Genomic DNA, 12,104 nt, shown 5'->3' with positions numbered 1-12,104 from the left:
TCTTGAAGTCTGAGGGTATTTCGCCTGTTTCATACATCTTGCTCACCAGATGGTAGAGTTTTGTCAGGACTGGCCCTCCCACGGCCGTCAGTAGTTCCAATGGAATATTGTCTACTCCGGGGGCCCTGTTTCGACTCAGGTCTTTCAGTGCTCTGTCAAACTCTTCACGCAGTATCGTATCTCCCATTTCATCTTCATCTACATCCTCTTCCATTTCCATAATATTGTCCTCAAGTACATCGCCCTTGTATAGACCTTCTATATACTCCTTCCACCTTTCTGCTTTCCCTTCTTTGCTTAGAACTGGATTTCCATCTGAGCTCTTGATATTCATACAAGTCGTTCTCTTATCTGCAAAGGTCTCTTTAACTTTCCTGTAGGCGGTATCTATCCTACCCCTAGTGAGATAGGCCTCTACATCCTTACATTTGTCCTCTAGCCATCCCTGCTTAGCCATTTTGCACTTCCTGTCGATCTCATTTTTGAGACATTTGTATTCCTTTTTGCCTGTTTCAGTTACTGCATTTTTATATTTTCTCCTTTCATCAATTAAATTCAATATTTCTTCTGTTACCCAAGGATTTCTACTAGCGCTCGTCTTTTTACCTACTTGATCCTCTGCTGCTTTCACTACTTCATCCCTCAAAGCTACCCTTTCTTCTTCTACTGTATTTATTTCCCCCATTCCTGTCAGTTGCTCCCTTATGCTCTCCCTGAATCTCTGTACAACCTCTGGTTCTTTCAGTTTATCCAGGTCCCATCTCCTTAAATTCCCATCTTTTTGCAGTTTCTTCAGTTTTAATCTACAGGTCATAACCAATAGATTGTGGTCAGAGTCCACATCTGCCCCTGGAAATGTCTTACAATTTAAAACCTGGTTCCTAAATCTCTGTCTTACCATTATATAATCTATCTGATACCTTTTAGTGTCTCCAGGGTTCTTCCATGTATACAACCTTCTTTCATGATTCTTAAACCAAGTGTTAGTTATGATTATGTTGTGCTCTGTGCAAAATTCTACCAGGCGGCTTCCTCTTTAATTTCTGTCCCCCAATCCATATTTACCTACTATGTTTCCTTCTCTCCCTTTTCCTACACTCGAATTTCAGTCACCCATGACTATTAAATTTTCGTCTCCCTTCACAATCTGAATAATTTCTTTTATTTCATCATACATTTCTTCAATTTCTTCGTCATCTGCAGAGCTAGTTGCTACTTGGCATATAAACTTGTACTACTGTAGCAGGTGTGGGCTTCGTATCTATCTTGGCCACAATAATGCGTTCACTATGCTGTTTGTAGTAGCTTACCCGCATTCCTATTTTCCTATTCATTATTAAACCTACTCCTGCATTACCCCTATTTGATTTTGTGTTTATAACCCTGTAGTCACCTGACCAGAAGTCTTGTTCCTCCTGCCACCGAACTTCACTAATTCCCACTATATCTAACTTCAACCTATCCATTTCCCTTTTTAAATTTTCTAACCTACCTGCCCGATAAAGGGATCTGACATTCCACGCTCCGATCCGTAGAACGCCAGTTTTCTTTCTCCTGATAACGACATCCTCTTGAGTAGTCCCCGCCCGGAGATCCGAATGGGGGACTATTTTACCTCCGGAATATTTTACCCAAGAGGACGCCATCATCATGTAATCATACAGTAAAGCTGCATGCCCTCGGGAAAAATTACGGCTGTAGTTTCCCCTTGCTTTCAGCCGTTCGCAGTACCAGCACAGCAAGGCCGTTTTGGTTATTGTTACAAGGCCAGATCAGTCAATCATCCAGACTGTTGCCCTTGCAACTACTGAAAAGGCTGCTGCCCCTCTCCAGGAACCACACGTTTGTCTGGCCTCTCAACAGATACCCCTCCGTTGTGGTTGCACCTACGGTACGGCTATCTGTATCGCTGAGGCACGCAAGCCTCCCCACCAACGGCAATGTCCATGGTTCATGGGGGGGGGGGGGGGGTTTGTTGTACAAAGAAACAAAAGTAGGGGATAGCGCAAGGGAACAACCAAAAACACGAAATACTAGCCTCTCTTAGTGTCACGTTTTATTTTTGGCTGAAATGCGAAAATTGTCAGTTTCATGTTAACTTTCTTTCAGTACAATAAAAAAAAACGATTAGAAGTTATCTTAAAAACCAGTCATTAAATCATGTTGATGAAACCAGAAAATCTGCAAATAAAAACAAACTTTGCGTAGTGGTGATTGTGTGTTCTACAGTTGATCAAAACGACGATGAGAGAAGTAAATTTCTTTGTACACCGTCTGAAAGAAATGTATGTATAGCATACAACTTAATTTTTCTACAAGTTACATAATTATAAAGAAGTTGAAATGTAAAGTAGAAGAAGTGACTTCCGGAAGAAGAACGAGACAGTAGGTGGTAATGAGAGCTGATGCAACTTTTCCTGGAACGAGGACCGACCATTCCTGTAACGGAAAATACAGGCTTCGATAGCTCCAGGATCGAGGACCGGGAGTGATCAAAGCGAATGGTGAACCACCGTTCCGTACTAGTTATTCCCCCGTCCATCCGATCACTTCACTGAAGAATCCTTTGGACCCGTTCGCGAACGACGGACCTCTAACAAGCATTTCAGTTTTTGCTGGTACAGTGGTTTCATTCCCATTCACTTTTATCAGAATATTCAGTAGGTGCAATTTGTGTTCCAGTTCTAAATGTTTAAACAGTTTATGACAGTTCAGCTGCTAATATTTTGGGATACTGAGATAAGTGACTGAGCTCCCCCCACCCCGACCACCTCAGAAGGAAAACTTATCTACATCCCTGCCCTATAGATAAATTGGGCCTGCCATAAACAAGCGGTAATCAAAACATGAGCAGGAAGATAGGCTACGAATTATTGTAAACATCCCTGGGGAACACAAGAAGCACTGGTATTCAGTTGGCAACGTTATCGAACATGGAGCCCATGACTACTAACCAATAATGAACAGACACATGCGTACAGTTTAAGAAAATCACAGCTGCAGCCGTGGGCAGTATCACTCTGCACATGACGATCCAACTCATTTCAATCAACTTTTCATCCAGTTTACAAAATGGTATAAAGAATTACCACTGCCATACAACAGGTTAGGTTCCTAGGATCTTGGAACGGATGCTGTTGCTCTGTATAACGAATCTCTTCCCCATACAAACTAAACTGAACCGATGTTAATATGGCGGCGGCGAATCCTGCTAATAAATTCAATTTCTCGCCACGCCGCGCACATAGCACACTTGAATCCACCCGCTGGTGGTGTGATGGCAGAGCTTGCTTCTTCGTTGATGGGTGGACAGAGAACTACACATTCGGATCACAGTGGCGCCAAAATCAGGCCCCCAACGCTCCAATCATTTGCGGCGATTTCTCCGATGCCATATGCTGGATGCACTAGAGCCGTTCGGCGGGTGCTCAAAACGGCGTGGTAACGGGACAAAATAAAACCGTCACAGTTTGAGTACATTGTTAGCTTATCTTTTTGATGGCTAATAAGTGGGGAGTCCAAGTTCATTGGAACGAATGAAGCACCCAGTGGGGAAAGAGATGTCCTTTACGTATGGGAGTAGTATCATGGGAGGGGATGGTATTTTGAGGTTACTGTGTACAGAAGATAAAGGATTGGCGCTGGAACGAATCTCTGGAACACGTCTGCGACTGAGTGGAAAATCTAGGTTGGGTGTTGTTTATCACTAGGCAGATCGGACGCCTAAAAGAGATGCAATCATGAAGATTTACTTGCTTCATATGTGCATGTTGCACTATGGAAACTTCTGCTAATAGATGGGATTTTAAGGTAGGTTTCCACGAAATATTGTGTTGATTTCTTAATATTTCTGCAGGTGGACGATTGAGAATGTCCATTACGCACGACCACGAGGCAAACAGACAAGATTATTCTGCTTTTGTTTTTCTCCTTAAAGTGAACAACTTCACATTCTTTTGCATGAAGAGATTGCCATATTTCGTACTAGGCTAAAATCGTCCTCACAAGGGACGTGTTTCTCATCACGAACCCCGCCAGACGTGGTATCCGTCGTGGTTGCTGGATGCTCTGAAGCATCCTACTATATCTCACGGAACGTGTTCATCATCGTGATTTGAATCCTCAGCGCTCTTTAGCGGCAGTTACCGGCTGCATCCGGCGTGAAATCACATAGTGTCTTTACGAAACCAAAGTGCTTTAAATGGCTGAGAGGACTTCGTTAGCGACTCTCGATGAAGAGAGAAGAAAATCACGATGGCCTGAAGAGCAAGTTGCTTGCAGAGGAACACTACACAATATTTTGCACCGATCTGAGATACATACCAGTAACTGTTGTTCGTTAACTCAGTTGAATAATCAGCCCATTTTCCGGTTTTAAATTGAATATAACTAATGAATAGTTTCAAATGCCAGATTGCGCAAGCAAAATACGTATATTGTAGATTGGCACTGATTTCTAGCAATGTGTTTCGAGAGCTCCTATTCGCAGATGCTTTGGTACAGTGTATATTTATATCACGTACTCTATAATGAAAATAAAAAATATTCGGAGTTTAATTACATACAATATGGTGGTTATTGAGGTCTGCTTGTGACGTAAATACGTTGACGTATGTAACGGGCCACGTTCCCTTCCACGAGGCAAAAGTCTGACAGACCATGTTCTTCTGCAGTTCACGCTCCACGGTGTAGTGGAACGCGGAATTTTGCAGTTTGACGTCACCGGCTCCTTCTCTAAGTGCGTCTTCATATGATATCACAATTTATAACGGATAACATCTTCGTCTGGCTAATATTCATAATATGAACAGCGAGAACGGAGACGACTACCCTTATCTAAGAGATGGGACAGCAGTTGTACATCCACGGAATGAGGAGACAAACAGAGGCAACCCTAGTCAGCAGAAGAAGAAGAAGCAGAAGAAGAAGAATATCTTCGTCAGCTTCGAAATTTCTATGAATACGGTTAATGAAAGAAGCTGAGTCATTAAGGTGAACACTAATGAAAATTTCAAATCCCCCTTCCTAATAACTTACACTTCGGAAGACCATAAATTAATTTCAATGGATATGGAATATCGTGCTGCGTTCTACTTTTCAAGAAGTTTTCATTGGCATCCCAGACATATTTTCTTAGTTTTTGTGGAACTGGTCGAAAGTTTCATTGTAGGGTTGCATTTTCTTATTTCTTGTGCCGACTATACTACGCGATATGATACTAAGCAATTCTGATCACAAAACCAATGAGGCATCCCCTTGTCAGCCGTATTGTTGTCTCCATACATGCTTCACGACATATGGATATATACTCTGAAAAAGGTTACATATGAAGGAAAGATCCTGGGTTTTCTCTGTCTCATATGAAACGTAGCGCTGAGAAATAAATATAACTTGAAATAAATATCAAAAGAATACAAATCATCTGAACTAACACGACGCAAAACAGTAAACGCGTCGAATAAGATTACCTGTTATTTGCAGACGTTCTCCCCACAGTTACCATAACTAAGATAAATGCAATAATATAAGTGGATAACGAAATGAATAGATTTAAGTGTCCCTCAAAGGCAAATATTTACGAGAGACTATATTCAAAAAGGGATTTGGAAACTACTTTTTTTTTCAGTTTCTGTCTAAGTTGGATTAAAAATTTTTATTTGTGATGACTAGTTTCAGTCTACATTGTCCATTCTCAAACCATTACTCTCCTCTCCGTCCGAACAGACCTTGGAAGGCCCAACGGTACCGACCGACCGCCGTGCCATCCACGCAGGCCAAGGGCGTCACTGGATGCGAATACGGAGGAGCATGTGGTCAGCACACCGCTCTCCCAGCCACATGTCAAGTTTCGTGACAGGAGCCGCTACTTCTCACATGGGGAAGGCCTCAGACACGGCCAACCGATTCAGCTCAAATTTGGCAGGTCGCTTGTGTACAACCTAAAACGAAGGTCTCTAAGATGTTTTGGGTCAACACCCGCGCATTTTTGAGAAAATCACTCCTAAAGGTTATGACGAGCAATCGATTCAAAATTGCAGGGATCGATAGATAATTTTAAATAGAGAATTTTTCATCATTAGGTATGGGGTCCACAAAAGTAAAATTTTCCAGAAATCGAGGAAGGAAACTTTTACAACTGCCGCTTCTGTACCCACATGGTAAACGCCTTTCGCCGACACCGCCGATAGTGCAATGGCCAAGGTAATTGGCTGGGAATCGGAAAACTCGGGTTCGAATCTCGCAAAAACTTTGCGGATGTTATTGTTTTCGTTTGTAATTTTCCATATCTCAATTGATAGGTATAGGAGGGTTAATAAAGTAAGTAAATCAATAAGGAATGATAATAATACTTACCTTATTAATCCTCCTATTCCTATTAACTGAGATATGGAAAAATACAAACGAAAAGAACAACATCAGCTAGGCTTCTTCGAGATTCAAACCCGGTTTCACCGAGTCCCTGCCAGTTACCTTGGCCGTTGCGCTATCGGTGCAGTCGGCGGAAGGCGTTTACCATGTGGGTACAGAAGCGGCAGTTGTAAAAGTTTCTTACCTCGATTTCTGGAAAAGTATGCATTTGCGGACCGTATACCTGATGATGAAAAATGCTATATTTACAATTATCTATCGATCCCGCCAAGTTTGAGTCGATTGCTCGTCATAACCTTTAGGGGTGATTTTCTCAAAATTGCGGGGGTGTTGATCCAAAATATCTTACATTCCTTCGTTTTAGGTTGTACACAAACGACCTGCCAAATTTGAGCCGAATCGGTTGGTCGTGTCTGAGGCCTTCCCCTTGTCAGTCAAGTAGCTCCTCGGGTTGCCTTACAAGGGCTGAGTGCACCCCGCTTGCCAACAGCGCTCGGCAGACCGGATGGTCACCCATCCAAGTGCTAGCCCAGCCCGACAGCGCTTAACCTCAGTGATCGGATGGGTACCGGTGTTACCACTGCGGGAAGGCCGTTGGCATTCGCAAACCATAGCCTGCAAAAAATATATACTTGTTAATATAATCTTATTAAAAATCTTTAAGTATTTTGTATTATAGAAAATTAACCAACCCTCGTTAGTGTAATTAGCATCACATGCCTTTGTCGTTAACATTTAAGAACAATTTCTAATACTGCGTGAACACGCAGCAGCCATTTCTGTTGTCCACATGTTAAATTTGAATGTTTGTAAGAGATCCATCGACTTCACAAAGCCAAGAAAAGATAGCTCACTCAACCCGTACTTGGTATACTGTTGGCGCGTGTTATGACCGCGGCCAAGTGAACACGGTAGAGGTCGTTAGCGCCTGCAAGCGATGTTCTTCCGTACTGGGAAGTCCTTGGTGCTTCTGTGCTTATACAGTGGTAATCATTCGTTGAATCAAATACTACCAATCCAAGCACTAATTTCAAAGCATCTAATGCAATCTGCTAATCATTTAATGAAGCATTAAAATTGTTCAAACCCAGGAAGTATTAAAATTCCATCGCCATAATCATATGTACTCGAACATTTACATCGGCTATCATCTATTGTCAAAACATAACTTTCAAAATACAGAACCACAGATATAAAATAGCACATTATCGGCAATGGACAACTGACATGTTGCAATACGCCTTGCTATTGGCACGTTACTCTTGTGCACGGGATAACAGATTTGTAATCAGCAAATTTTTTTGTAGTTTAAAATTACAGTGGTACAATATAAATATGATGTAAAAGTGCGGAGTCTGGTTCCCATATACAAAGCCAATAGTTAACCGTAAGTGAATCATAAGCATCCACAAATTGTACATTAGATCAAAGTTGTCTTTTGAAAAGAGCTAAGTGACCACTGTGTTTAATTAAGACTGCTTATTTAATATTTCGTTAACTTTACCCTTATAAATTTCTAATTCCTCCAGAATAAACAGCTTTAATTCTTCGAGAGTTAACTGCAATATTTTTATAGATCTTTCGATTCTGCGGGAAACACGATTCGTGTTGCGTGAGTATTGAACAAAAGCTGCTCGTTTGTTAGGGCCAACATGCTCCATAAACTTTGGCACCAAGTCATTCCCTGTTTGGCCATTACAGAAACGATTACATGAACTACATCTCAGTTTGTGCACATCTGACGCGTCGTATTTCTTGCCGTTATTTATTTTATCTTTTTTACTAACAGTATGTTTCAAGTTGAAATGGATACGGGTTGAAACGGATACAAGTTGAAAGGAACAGTGGTTGAAACTTAGTATGACTAAAAAGGATTAAGCACATAACGTTAAGAAATGCGATGCTGTAATTTGGTTTATGTGTTCGGTTCTATATTGACGAAACATGGCGTAACTTTACGAGAAGGTTTAAGAAGCATATTGGCCCTACTAACAGAACAGCTGTCGCTCAGTACTCACGTAACACGAATCAAGTGTTCGGGAGCATCGAAAAATCTATAAGAATATTGCAGTCAACTCCGAAAGGATTTAAGCTTGTCATTCTGAAGAAATTACAAGTTTATAAGAATAGAGTTAAGGAACCTGATAAAGTATCTAACCTACATTTTTTGATGCAGTTATTAACTCATGGCGAAATATCTCTTTTTTCAGTAAACAGACTGCGCAATTTTACATCGTAATTACTTTATTTCAAAGTAATTTTAATGAAAAAGTTATTAGTGCTTGTAGATACGTTACATGTGCACAAGAGTAATGCGCCCTCAGCACTTTATACGAAAACGCTTCATTACTCACTACTGATTATGTGCCATTTTATACTTGTTGTTTAGCATTGTCAGAGCCAGATTTTAAGCACGGCTTGTAGTCAATGTAAATGTTGATTACTTATGATCATGGAATTGTAATTTTAATGCTTCGAGACGTAAGTAGTTTTAATGCTACGTTAACTGTTCACTGGATTGTATTAGACTCTGTAAAATTTGTACTTCGGTTGGTACTACTGATTCAGTGGGTGATTACCAATGTAGAAGCACTAAAATATAAGGCTTCGCATTACGATTTAATATTACTTGTAGCCGCTAGGGACCTCTATCTAGTTCCCTTCGACATGGTCATAACACGGGCCGTCAGTATACCAATTACGGTTGAAGCGAGTTGACATTTCTTGTCTTTGTGAAGTCAGTGCATCTTGTATATCAATTACTATTTTATATATACATAAAAATACCAGGTGTGGGGCTAATGCATGTGTTTTCACTTTTGGAAATGTATGTTAACAGTTACGACGAAAGTATGTAATATTAATTACACTAATAACAGTTGCTTAATTTTCTAGAATGATAAACCTTTTTAAGAACATCTTTTAAAAAATATGTTAACAACAACACATTGTTTTTAGGCTAAAATTTGAGAATGTACAATGTATTCTTAAATCAGTTATGGCAAACAAAACTTTTTGAATGCCACTGTGGCAGAAACTGGAAAAAATAAAATTTTGTAATCCAAGTTGCTGGTCCTCGGTCCTACATGATATTGGAACTTCATAAATATGAGCCTCGTCCGGTGTTATAGGATGACCTTGCCTGCCTTAAGTTTAGCCCAAAGTGTTTACAGTACAGTGTGACACCGTCGTATACACCAGCTAATATTCATAACATGCCGGGAAATGCAGAAAATGTACAGCGCAAAGCTGAAGTAGACAGGGTGAAATGCGATATCAAGGACGAATATGGACTCAAGGACAGGCTTTATCCGTATATACATAAGCCCTATTAAGAGTGCTTAGTATTATGATCTTTCTACAGATTTGCATTTTTAGTGAAAAGGTGGTGGAAGTTGTCGGTGCTTTACGTAATGAGTTACGCAAGGAACATGACAATAAAATTAAATATCTTTCTAGCGAAAATAATACTGAAAAATCTAACGTTGTGAATATGATGCAAACTCACGGATTTGCTGATAAAGTTGTAAATTTAACACACAACTCTCAGATGAGGAAACAGTATTACTGAACAAATGTTTAAAATATAGCCCTGCAGTCGCAGTATCTGGTAGCAATGCAACGGACATAGTGGCCTAACACAAAACTTTTTGTATGTGGGTAAAATTGGGTAACATAAAAGAAGCCAGGGTTGCTCTTAAGGTACATAGATTGCTGTTTAGTGAAAGACGGGAAGACGGAATTTTCAGTAATGATAATAGTCACTTAAGACTTAATGCTAATGATAGAAATTAACATGAAAATGAAGCTTTGACGATGAGACTGCATAAGGGAAATACTTCGGTTAATACAAGGCAAAGGTTTTGAGATTTTCTGGTGAAAATAACACAATAGCGGTTGATAAGTATGCAACATAATTATTTCCGACATTTCTGAGAAAGAAAATTGAAGACGCTCAGTTTTGGCTTGTCTCTTATTGAAAACGTAAACTAGTAAACATGGACTCTACGTGTCCATCTTTGAAGGCATTAACGAAACTTTACGGGAAAACCAAAAGTATGCGCATCGTTGTAAATGGGAGGAATGACCCTATGGCTCATCTGAATAGGCTGTTGTAAGAAAACCTAAACAATGCATATAGATTTCCTGTTAACTACAGTGTGTCAAGGAGTATAGTTTCTGCCCATGAGGTTAAAGAAATTTCGATCACTGATTAGAGGATGTTAGTGATATCATACACGAATGTGGCATTTGCTGATACCTTAAAAAATTCGTATTAAGCATAATCTGATACACAACAATACAATGAGAAAGGCTGAGCTTGTTGTATTTCTAGAGTTCTTAAATTTAGTTCGGATTTTAACTACTTTGAATTCGAACGTAAGGTTTACTCGCAAAAACAACGGCTCGCGATGGGCAACTGTCTGTCACGGCTGGTGTAGATATTTTCATAAACAACTTAGAATTAAATGTGGTTATAACTAACCCAAAGTTGTGGTTTATAAACGATATTTCGATTATACGTTTTGGTACTCAGGGGAGGATATACAGGTTTAGCATCCCTCCAACCAGTATATAATCAGCAACAAGAGAATATAATGAATACACGAGAAAGGAAATAAATAAAGAAATTTATTGAATTCAATGATAATTACAGAACAGTGAAAAGTAGGTTTCTAGTACACCATAAACCAACAAAGTCAGATAAGATAATAAGGGCAGGTACCAATTATCCGGACTGTACGGCCTGTCCCGGAGGAGGTTCGAGCCCTCACTCGGGCATGGGTGTGTGTGTTTGTCCTTAGGATAATTTAGGGTAAGTAGTGTGTAAGCTTAGGGACTGATGACCTTAGCAGTTAAGTCCCATAAGATTTCACACACATTTGAACAACCAATCATTCTTCTCAGTATAAAAAAAATTTCTCCGTGTGATGGTAGCACGTCTTTGAAAATTGCCGCTGGAAGACACACAGTTGCCGCGGGAACATAGTATCCTCAAACTGTAGGCAGTAGCTAATGGTTGTAAGAGTAAAATGGCTACAAAGACACTTCAAGAACACGAACGTACAAAAAAAGGAAAAAATTACTTTGCAATATCTTGGTCCGCTTACCGAGATATTAATACCTAACTTCCATAGTGCCTTACAGACTGCACGGCATTTTGGAGGCGGGTAGAATCATAGTACTTATGAGGAAGATTAACTAACGTTTCGAAATACGACGCGTCAGGTGTGTGTGAAGTGAAATGCGGTTCATGACATCGCTACTGTATTGGTCAAACAGGGTGTAACTTTGCGACAAGGTTTAAGGAGCATGTTGTCCATAACAACCGAGCATCTTTTGCTCAGTACTCACGTAACACGAATCACGTTGCCGGCAGCATCGAAAGATAAGCAAAAATATTATATATAGCTCCCAAAGGATGGAAGTTTGATATTCTGAAGAAATTAGAAATTTATAAGAGTGAAGTTAACGAACCAAATAGAATATTAAATGAGCAGTCGTAATTTGAAGACAATGGTCAAAAAAGAAATTTGGTCTACCCTATATTTTGAGGGTGCATATGATTTACTTAGCATGAAAGATAGCCTTTGTATACAGGAAGAAGACTATGCATTTTTACATCATAATTATTTCATATCACTATGATTTTAAATTAAAAATAAATTTAGCGATTACAAATCTGTTATCCCTTTCAAAAGTGTGACGTGCCAATAGTACGGCGTACTGCAACG

General features: G+C 39.9%; 1 pseudogene; it reads right to left on the bottom strand.

The window, feature by feature from the left end:
* Positions 1-6,850: 6,850 nt before the first annotated feature.
* LOC124778829 lies at positions 6,851-6,968 on the bottom strand (annotated as a pseudogene).
* Between the last annotated feature and the right edge of the window lie 5,136 nt (positions 6,969-12,104).

The sequence above is a fragment of the Schistocerca piceifrons genome, chromosome 2, assembly GCF_021461385.2.
Source record: "Schistocerca piceifrons isolate TAMUIC-IGC-003096 chromosome 2, iqSchPice1.1, whole genome shotgun sequence".
In the NCBI taxonomy this organism is placed as follows: Eukaryota; Metazoa; Arthropoda; class Insecta; order Orthoptera; family Acrididae; genus Schistocerca; species Schistocerca piceifrons.
This window is presented reverse-complemented; position numbering and strand designations above follow the sequence as displayed.